This window comes from Aquarana catesbeiana, linkage group LG07 (assembly GCF_042186555.1).
Source record: "Aquarana catesbeiana isolate 2022-GZ linkage group LG07, ASM4218655v1, whole genome shotgun sequence".
Classification (NCBI taxonomy): Eukaryota; Metazoa; Chordata; class Amphibia; order Anura; family Ranidae; genus Aquarana; species Aquarana catesbeiana.
Window position 1 is genome coordinate 110355574 of NC_133330.1, and position 10757 is coordinate 110366330.

The 10757-nt window shown below is 46.3% G+C and overlaps 1 long non-coding RNA gene across 1 annotated transcript; it reads right to left on the minus strand.

The window, feature by feature from the left end:
• Nucleotides 1–4037: 4037 nt before the first annotated feature.
• LOC141102460 (uncharacterized) lies at nt 4038–8943 on the minus strand. The gene is made up of 3 exons (XR_012235116.1): nt 8830–8943; nt 4416–4550; nt 4038–4328 (listed from the first exon to the last, which is right to left on the minus strand). It is a non-coding gene; the product is annotated as an uncharacterized lncRNA (long non-coding RNA).
• Nucleotides 8944–10757: the final 1814 nt, after the last annotated feature.

A 10757-nucleotide genomic window follows, 5' to 3' on the forward strand; every position in this document is an offset into this window, starting at 1 on the left:
GGGTGAATTGCGATAGGTCAGCAAAAAATTGTAGATCTTTATATTGTGGTGGGAAAAGATCTTTGCTGCGGGAGGCCGCCATCAGGCGTTCTTTTGTTTGGTAAAAGTGTAGCCGGAGTATAACATCTCTTGGTATGTTATCCGGTAGGTGAGATGGTTTAGGTAAGCGGTGGATCCTGTCCACGGTAATGTCCAGCTCCGTTAAATCTGGTAATATAGCCTGAAAGAGTTGGGCTGTGTAGGTGCGCAGGTCAGATTGCAGGACCGACTCGGGGATCCCCCTTATTTTAAAGTTATTTCTCCTAGAGCGGTCCTCAATGTCTGCTAATTTTGCTTTAAGGGCATCCAATTCATTAGCATTGTTATCGTTTGCGTCCACTAGATCATTGATGGTGGTAGCGAACTCCCCCATTTTATGTTCAATATGATCTACCCTGGATACTGTTTCTTTCAGTTCCACACCAAATTTATGAACACAGGATAGCATGTCAGCATGTAGTGAACTCCTGAGAGAGACTAACATGTCCTTTAGTGTGGTGTCCAGTACAGGCTGGTTAGTGGTGGGAAAGAGATCTATTGAGTCAGGGAGATCTCTGGTATCTTCTCCTGAGTCTAGGCCTGGTGTTATGTCCTGGCTAGAATCCAAGGCATCCAGCCTCAACCTTGCTTTCTCTGGGCTACCCGAGTTAGGGGTGTGTATAGGAGAATGTGTGCTCCTTTGTGGGGCATTCCTTTTTTGTGGATTACCCTTGCCTGCCTCGTATAGTGGGGTACTACACATACCTCGCGCCGCTGTCCCGCCGCCACCATCTTGCTTAGGCCCGAGCGGGTAGTATTCAGTCAGTTTTTGCGGCCTCCGTTTCTCCTTGTTACGCCGCGGCATGATCGATCGGTTCCCCGAGATGTGCTGCCGGTCCGCAGGTGGTGATGTGCGGTTTTGGGCCAGTGGAACAGGCGATGTGGGCCTGTATGTTCCCGAGCGCTGTGGAGCTCCTCTATTGAGCGTTCATCTTCTTCCGTGGCAAGCTCCGCCCCCCCCACTGTTGCCTCTAGACACAGAGCCTGCTTGCCCTCTTTTATTGGCTTGTGACTGTCTGCCTCTCCTTGTTGGCCTTCCAGACAAACTAATGGCCTGCAGTGAGATGTAGCTGCACAAAGCTAGGATGTATATATATACTGATACTGCAGCTAGCAGAATCAACTGCCTGGCTGTGGTACTAATAGGATCAGAAGAACACCACCAATTGTCTTCAGGTAGCTTTAGGTGCACACTGTGCAGAGGACACAGTACACTAACTGTAAATACTGTAGCTGCCTGCCTGTGGTATTAATAGGAGCAGAACAACAGCAATTATCTTCAGGTAGCTTTAGGTGCACACTGTGCAGAGGATGCAGTACACTAACTATAAATACTGCAGCTGCCTGCCTGTGGTACTAATAGGATCAGAAGAACACCACCAATTTTCTTCAGGTAGCTTTAGGTGCACACTGTGCAGAGGACACAGTACACTAACTGTAAATACTGTAGCTGCCTGCCTGTGGTATTAATAGGAGCAGAACAACAGCAATTGTCTTCAGGTAGCTTTAGGTGCACACTGTGCAGAGGACACAGTACACTAACTGTAAATACTGCAGCTGCCTGCCTGTGGTATTAATAGGATCAGAACAACAGCAATTGTCTTCAGGTAGCCTTAGGTGCATACTGTGCAGAGGACGCACTACACTAACTGTAAATACTGCAGCTGCCTGCGGTACTAATAGGATCAGAAGAACATCACCAATTTTCTTCAGGTAGCTTTAAGTGCACACTGTGCAGAGGAAGCACTACACTAACTTGTAAATACTGCAGCTGCCTGCGGTACTAATAGGATCAGAAGAACACCACCAATTTTCTTCAGGTAGCTTTAGGTGCACACTGTGCAGAGGACGCATTACACTAACTTGTAAATACTGCAGCTGCCTGCTGTACTAATAGGATCAGAAGAACACCAACAATTTTCTTTAGGTAGCTTTAGGTGCACACTGTGCAGGGGACGCACTACACTAACTGTAAATACTGCAGCTGCCTGCGGTACTAATAGGATCAGAAGAACACCACCAATTTTCTTCAGGTAGCTTTGGGTGCACACTGTGCAGAGGACGCACTACACTAACTGTAAATACTGCAGCTGCCTGCGGTACTAATAGGATCAGAAGAACACCACCAATTTTCTTCAGGTAGCTTTGGGTGCACCCTGTGCAGAGGATGCACTACACTAACTGTAAATACTGCAGATGCCTGCGGTACTCATAGTATCAGAATAACACCACCAATTTTCTTCAGGTAGCTTTAGGTGCACACTGTGCAGAGGACGCACTACACTAATGCCCTGTACACACGATCGGATATTGATCGGACATTCCGACAACAAAATCCATGGATTTTTTCAGACGGGTGTTGGCTCAAACTTGTTTTGCATACACACGGTCGCACAAAGTTGTCAGATTTCCGATCGCCAAGAACGCGGTCACATACACCACGTACGATGAGACTATAAAAGGGCAGTTCAGAACCAAGCGCTGCACCCTTTGGGCTCCTTTTGCTAATCTCGTGTTAGTAAAAGTTTGGTGAGAGATGATTCGCGCTTTTTCAGACTCGTGGTTTTCAGATCGTTTTCTGCAGTTCAGTTTGTGCTTGTGGGTTTGTATCTGGTCTTCAGTGCATGCAGTTAGTTCGTATTTGATTATTCAGTGCGTTCTTGTCTGCTCGTTGCTGTTTTTCAGGTCATCACCCAGACGGAGTTCTACAGGCGTCTCCAGAATGGCATCTTGGACTTGCCACCTCCAGAAGACAATGTGGAAGGACTCCTATTCATCTTCGTTGTGGATGAAGCGTTTGCGCTGGGGGACCATCTTATGCGGCCATTCCCTATGAGGACCCTCACCCCGGACCAGAGGGTTTTTAATTACCGGCTGGCCAGAGCCAGAAGAGTGGTGGAGAACACGTTTGGAATCATGGCCAGCCGGTTCCGCCTATTTCTTACACATGGCGGAGTATAAACTGAATCATATCACCCTGGCGTGCTGTGTTCTCCACATCTTTTTAAGGCGAAATTCTGCCAACTATGCTGCCTCAGTTGGGCCTGAGGCCGGAATTCAAGTAAATGAACCAACCCTGACGGCGCTTGAGGCTGGCCGTCCTGGCTTGCCCCCCCTGAGTGCCCGCAAGGTCCGTCTTAGATACCTTTATTACTTTGCGGGTAGGGGGCCATCAATATGCCAGACAATGCCTGATACATTTTTCAAATAAAAAAAAATGTAACTACTAAAATCTTTGGTGACATTTACTGCTTGTGTCTCTTTTAGCTGACCCTGACAGAAATGTGGGGAGTCCTGAAAATGGCGTGATTGTGTAACCTAAAAAAGCACCGTTGGGTGTTATTTACTAAAGGAAAATACACTTTGCACTACAAGTGCACTTGAGCCTGCACTGAAACTGCACTTGTAGTGCAAAGTGGATTTGCCCTTAGGAAATAACCCCAATTGTCACTGAAAACAACAATTTTACCACCACAAAATTTTAGGAGCATTGAAACAATAATCCACACATTCTTGAGTATCAATCTTTTTAATACCAGCACAATCACATGTGCATTTATAAAAGGTTTTTAAAACAAACCAACATGTTTGTTGTGTAACAATTTTTGGGTCACATTAATAAAAGTAGAAATGTCCTTTAAAGGTAAAACAGGCATGTTTCAAACAAACAAGAAATACACAAATCTGGAACTTACAAAGTTCAACTTTTGTAGAAATTGAAGGCAATATCAGACATGAGTATTTATAAACTGTGTTTGATATTGCGTTCAGATGGGGTGAAGTCACCCCTCGAAAAGCCAAATTTGAAAGATGCACACAAATTGCCGAATGTCAACATGTGGTAGCTGCCATCACGGGGGATCAAGGGACGTGTTTTGGGCTTGCAACCCTTTCCTCACAGCTACTTTATTATTGAGGAAAGGGTTGCACCCCCAAAACGCCTACATTGATCTCCCGTGATGACAGATAGCACATGTTGACACACTGTGTGCATCTTCAAAATTTGGCTTTTCTCGAATATGTCCAAAAATCTGAAAACATTTTCAATTCCAAAGAACAAAAAAAAGTAAGGGATTTGGAGGTGTTTTAAACTCTCCCTAAAACATCAATTATGTTCTTCATTTTGTTTTTAACATCATTGATGTTTTTCTGGATGTTTTCCAAGTCCCTATTACACCCCATTATCTCCCCGATCAGGATCTGTGCACTCTCACTGGTGAAATGTCCTTCATTCACAACATCACAATCACCTAAAAATATAAAAACAAAAACACACCATGTATTATAAATATTCCGGCATCCATCTCTTCCCTTAGCCTGTGGTCGCAGACACTCACCTGTTGTGGTGACTATTTCCACCACGTCTCCTTCCTCCTCCTCCTCCTGTTGACTTTGTTGGATTGCTACTTTCTCATGAGGTGGGGGGTCTGTGGTCTCCTCGGATGAGTGGTGTCCTCCGAGTCTTTTCTCCCCTATGTAAAAAAAAAATAGCTATACTTAGCACACAGATATTTGATAACAGAAATAGGAACATGAAACATTGCTTGGAAGTGGGGTACAATTGTCTGTTTTGGCAGAGTTCCAAGATGAAGAATTTTTTTTGTCACTTTGTCAAGCTTGAATACTTACCTGTTTTGTACAAGCTTCACAGATGGAGACACTCCTATAGTATACACTGGAGCACCTGTGTGGGACCCCCTAAAAACAAGGGTGTTCTGGTGTCCCACACTAGTGCTCCTGTGTCCAGATGTGTAAACAGCTGCTGAGTGTCCTCTCCTTATACAGAATCTAGTTTGCATTTCATTCTAGTTACCAACCCATCTAGACACCAAAATTATTTGACGAGAAGTAGGCTAGCAAAAATGTATTCAAATGCATTTGCAGAACAAATGCAGAACACCACCAATTTTCTTCAGGTAGCTTTAGGTGCACACTGTGCAGAGGACGCACTACACTAACTGTAAATACTGTAGCTAATAGGATCAGAAGAACAACAGCAATTTTCTTCAGGTAGCTGTAAATACTGTAAAAACACCTGCCTGCCTGTCAGTAGGAAGAGAATAACAGGAACGGATCTAGCTAAACTAAATACAGTGTGTGTGTATATATATATATATATATATATATATATATATATATATATATATATATATATATATACACAACACCTAGGATGTATATATATATATATATATATATATATATATATATACAATACACTGTAAGTGCAGCTAACTGACTCGCCTGCCTACTCTAACTTAAATCAAATGACACTGTCTCTCTATCTCTCTCTCAACGCCGGAACAAACTACACAGGGCCAACGTGCAGGCAGCCTTATATAGTGTAAGGTGTGTACTAAACCCCCTGAGCCATAATTGGCCAAAGCCACCCTGGCTTTGGCAATTACAGCTCTCTGTACAGACGGCGCAGTGATTGGCCAAGCATGCGGGTCATAGTGCATGCTTGGCCAATCATCAGCCAGCAATGCACTGCGATGCCGCAGTGAATTATGGGCCGTGACGCGCCACTCGAATTTGGCGCGAATGGCCCACATCGTTCGCAGTTTGACGAACGGTCGAACATGCGATGTTCGAGTCGAACATGCGATGTTCGAGTCGAACATGAGTTTGACTCGAACTCGAAGCTCATCCCTAGCTGACTGACACACATTACTGCATAACCATGACAGTACCCCCCCCCCCCCCCTCTTACGAGGTCTCCCCCTCCCCCAGCTGGGCCCAGCCTTAAGGGGAAACTCCAGAAGAAACCTCCTCAACAGACGAGGCGCAAAGATCTCAGATGCAGTGATCCAAGACCTCTCCTCAGGACCAAACCCTTTCCAATGTACGTGATACTGAAGAATGCCTCTATGGAGCCGGGAATCCAGAACTTGACTAACCTCGTACTTTAGATTATCTTCAGAGACCGAAACCGAAGTAGGGAGAGGATGAGATGACTTTATGAGGACTAAAGGCTTCTTAGTCTAGTTCGATATTTAACCCCAGGGGGCTCATCGTTTTGAGATGATGGATCCACTGGGTCTCATTACGAGATATGGCTTGCTTAAGATTACCACCTCTCCAGTGTCCCTCAACTCTACCTATACCATGGGATACCAAGGTTTCCCATGGTACCCCCCAGATCCCACAGAGGAGAACCAAGAGTAGCACATGGAGAGGCTGCAGAGGAGGCAAAAGGAAAAAGAAAGAGAGAGACCTAATGCAGGGTATTTTTAACAAGAAAGCAGAGTATTTTTAATTTGAGTGATGCCACCTTTACTTTGGATGAGACAAAAGTATTGGATTTGGGTCTCAAATTTGCCCCTGATAAGGATCTTAATAAGTTTGACATTTTTGTTGATTTTCAGAAATGTATGAGGAAAGTTAATATTAAGAAACATTATAGTAAAGTCACACCTCATACAGGACAGAAAGCATTCAGGGCCGGTGCTACCACTAGGCGGACTAGGCAGCCGCCTAGGGCGCACTGCCGCCTAGGGCGCCCGCCCGGTGGTTATTCTACTCCCGCGCACTGTCCACAGAGCTTGCACTATACACCAGGCAGCCGCTCTGAGCCTCTGACATGTGTGAAGCAGCTCGCCGCCCCCCCCCCCCCGGTCTCCACACTAACACATCATGTGTGTCCACACTGTCCAGAACACCTCCCCCACGCTCTCCGCTCTGACAAGTTTCCAGCGGCCATCCCACCTACCAGCCCGCTCTCCGCTCTGACGTTCTGAGTGACATGTGTCCAGCAGCACCAGCTCCCCCACCCCACGCTCTCCGCTCTCCGCTCTGACATGTGTGCCCAACGACCCCCCCCCCCCCCCGAAGACGCTCTCCTGGACTGGCCGTGTCACGCTGGAGTGGAGCGGAGGAAATCATGTGACAGTCACATAGCGTGGCTTCTGGCAGCGACTCTCTGGGCTTGGGGACAGGTGGAGCCTGGAAGAGGCACAGACAGAAGCAGGTACAGGCGTACAGAAGAATTTTAGAGCAAGGAACAGGCAGCAATCAAACGTCCTCAGATACAAGTTTGCTGAGCCCAAGACCATCACCTGGTGTGTGGTGAGTAAACTACTGTTGCTGTCTTAGATAATAATGAGATTGTATTGACAATGACATGCAATTTGCAAATGTTATGTGTGTATTTATGTTCACTGATCTGCTAAAATGCCAAGTATGTACAGAGCCCCGCCCCCCCCCGTAAGGCTGCATTGAATGGCAGTGGTGAAGCGGCATTGATGGGCACAGCTAAGACTGTATTTGATGGGCACAGGTGAGACTATTTGATGGGCACAGGTAAGACTATTTGATGGGCACAGGTGAGACTATTTGATAAGCACAGGTGAACAGCTTTAATGGGCACAGGTGGGGCTGCGTTTGATGGGCACAGGTGAAGCGGCATTAATGGGCACAGTCGAGTGAGGCTGCATTTGATGGGCGCTGGTGGGGCTGCCTGCATTTCATGAGCATAGGTGAGGCTGCATTTGATGGGGACAGGAGAGGCTGCATTTGATTCGTGCAGGTGAAACTGCCTGAATTTGATAGGTACAGGTGAGGCTGCATTAATTGGCACTGGTGAAGCTGCATTGATGTGCACTGGTGAGGCTGCATTTGATGGACATCCCTTACAGTCACACACAGACATTGAAAACACACAATGCATCCCTTACACACACAAAAACCTCTGGTCTGGTCCCCTCATTAAAAAGGTGGGGTGTACATGGGCAGGGCAATGGGGGTGGAGCCAGGGGGGCGGCAAAATGGGGCTTTGCCTAGGGTGTCAAAAATGCTTGCACCAGTCCTGAAAGCATTGGATTACAGTCACACTAATTTGAGGAATAATTTGGTTTTTAACCTTAGAAATCCCAACAGCCATTTTATAGATGTATTTAGATCTCTGGTCCAACAAGACCTAGAGGCAGGGATGGACTGACAACTCATGGGGCCCCGGGCAATAGGAGATTATGGGGCCCCCAGGCAAAAGGAGATTATGGGGCCACACAGTTTACACATACATACACACACACACACATACAGTATACATACACAGTATACATACACACAGAGACACACAATATACACACACAGTATACATACACACAAAATACACATACAGTATACAATCACAGTATACACATACAGTACACACACACACAGTATATACACATACATATACACAGAGTACACACACACACAGTATACTCATACATAACATATACACACATTACACACACACACAGTATACACATACATATACACATAGTACACACACACACAGTATACACATACATAAACACACAGTATACATGCATACAGACACACGCACAGTATACACAGATATGCACACAGTATATATACACACGCACACAGTATACACACATATATATATACACACACCACCACTTTCCATCTAGAAATCATCCTGATGGAACACACTGCTGCTGCCCCCATCTCCTGGCATGCTGGTACTTGTAGTGCCCCAGCAGCTCACAGACACATCATTAGGAGGTAATACAGGAGAGGAGGGGACTGTGCCTGTGTACTGGTGGGCAGGCAATGAGTAGGGAGATGCAGCAGAGATTGGGGGAGACATTCAGAAAGTCCTACCTCCAGGAGCAGTGCACTTATTACACAGAAAAACGATCTAATAGCCTCAGATGCAGGAGGAGCCATGCACATCCTCCCCCCTGCTCACCAGGGTAAACCACTGACAAGAATGCATTTAGCTGGGGCCAGTTAGCTTACCTTCTATCAGGCAGCAGTCCGTACCCACACTGCAGGCTGTGTCCCCTCCTCCCTCTCCTCTCCTCCAGCAGTCAGCATCTCCTCTGCTACAGACAAATAAGCCACGCTAGAAAAGGGGGCATGTACAGCAGGTTTCTATTGGCTGATGAGGTACTGGAGAGGCGGGGCAGCTATAATCTCGGGATTTTTAGACCAAAAAGATGTCGGTGTCCGAGTGGCCGAATGGTCAGTCCGCCCCTGCCTAGAGGGTACCCTGTAGGCGGAAGGCAGACATTGAAAGGGGTTGTCATGGTTATGCAATAGTTTGTCAGCTTACCTGTCTCCATGTATTCATCTCTAGAGACCAGCTGACTCTCACCTGACTGCTTTTATATCTCTCCTCTAGCATGGCTCCACCACAGCTCCTATCAGAGAACTCTATATTAACCTCTGCACTGCAGGCCAGCCCTGCTGATCAACCTTTGTGTGTTCTGGCTTCCTGCCTGCCGTGTGCTCTATGTTTGTTTCTGTTACCGACCTTGGCATGTTTTCAACTATTCTTGTCTGCTTGTGGCCCCGACCTTGGCTTATTCCCTTACTATACCTATCCTCCTGTTGCCTACTGTGGGTGTGAGCTGGGGGACCCTGGGGGTCGTGACCTGGAGCCAGTTGCAGCCCAGTCCACCCTCACCACTAGAGGCTCTGGTGAACACCTGCTGGCTCTTAGACTCCGCGCCCCAGGGAATCTTACGCTCTAACCCCGGTGGGATCCGTGTCGGTGTTCCAGCGGCCCTGCCTTCCTTACCACCCTGACTCCCATCTGCAGCAGTCAGCCGTAGGGTCCACTACCTTGCGGTGCACTCCTGATCCCAACGGTGTGCATCTGTCACCTAGCCTCAAGGTGACCTGACAGGGGTATTAGATCCCTGGAAAAAAACAAACAGATTGTCATTAGGAGTGCAGACAAAGGGGGAGGTCTTGTCATCCTCAATAAATCTGACTATCTAGCAGAACTTAACAGATAGGTCCATGATGCTGAAACCTATGAAAAATTGGGGGGTAATCCTACCAATAAGTTCAAAGCTAAGCTGAGACATCTGGTCAAAAGTGCCCAAGATGAAGGCATTGTCACCAAAAAAGAGGCTAGATACCTGGTACCCGATGCCCCGAGGGTGCCGGTCATTTACCAACTACCCAAAATTCACAAGAATCCAGCTAAACCACTGGGGAGACCCATTGTGAGTGGGGTAGACTCTCTGTTTGCCAGAATTGGTGAATATCTGGACCATTTCCTCCAGCCGCTGGCACAGAGTTGTCCAGCCTATCTCAAGGACAGTAAGAATCTTATGGAACTATTACAGCAGGTTGAAGTCAATGATGGCCATTTACTGCCCAGCATTGATGTCAACTCTTTGTACACCAACATTCAGCAAAGACATGCTGTTGAAGCTGTGGTATGGGCTTTGAACAATACTGAAATGAAAAATAAACAAAAGGATTTTCTTGTTCATGCCCTTGATTTGGCTATGAGTCACATTTTTTTCTGGCACTATAAACAGTACTTCAAGCAGAAAAAAAGGAGTAGCCATGGGGCTAAGTATGCCCCTTTCATGAGTTACTGGGAAAAAAATGCCATTTTTGGAGCCAATATACCTCAGCTCAAGTTCTATAAGCGTTATATCGATGACATTATCGTCATTTGGGCAGGATCAAATGAGTCGTTTTTACAGTTTTTGTCAAAAATTGGTGAGAATAACTATGGAATATCCTTCTCAGCAGTTTCTGATCATCACAGTATCAACTTCTTAGATTTAGTAGTCTTTAAAAACAACCATCAACTGTCTACTAAAACTTATTTCAAGGAGGTTGACAGAAATGGCTACATCCCTTTGGGGAGCTGCCATCATCCTCGATGGCTCAGTGCCATTCCCAAGAGCCAATTTGTGAGA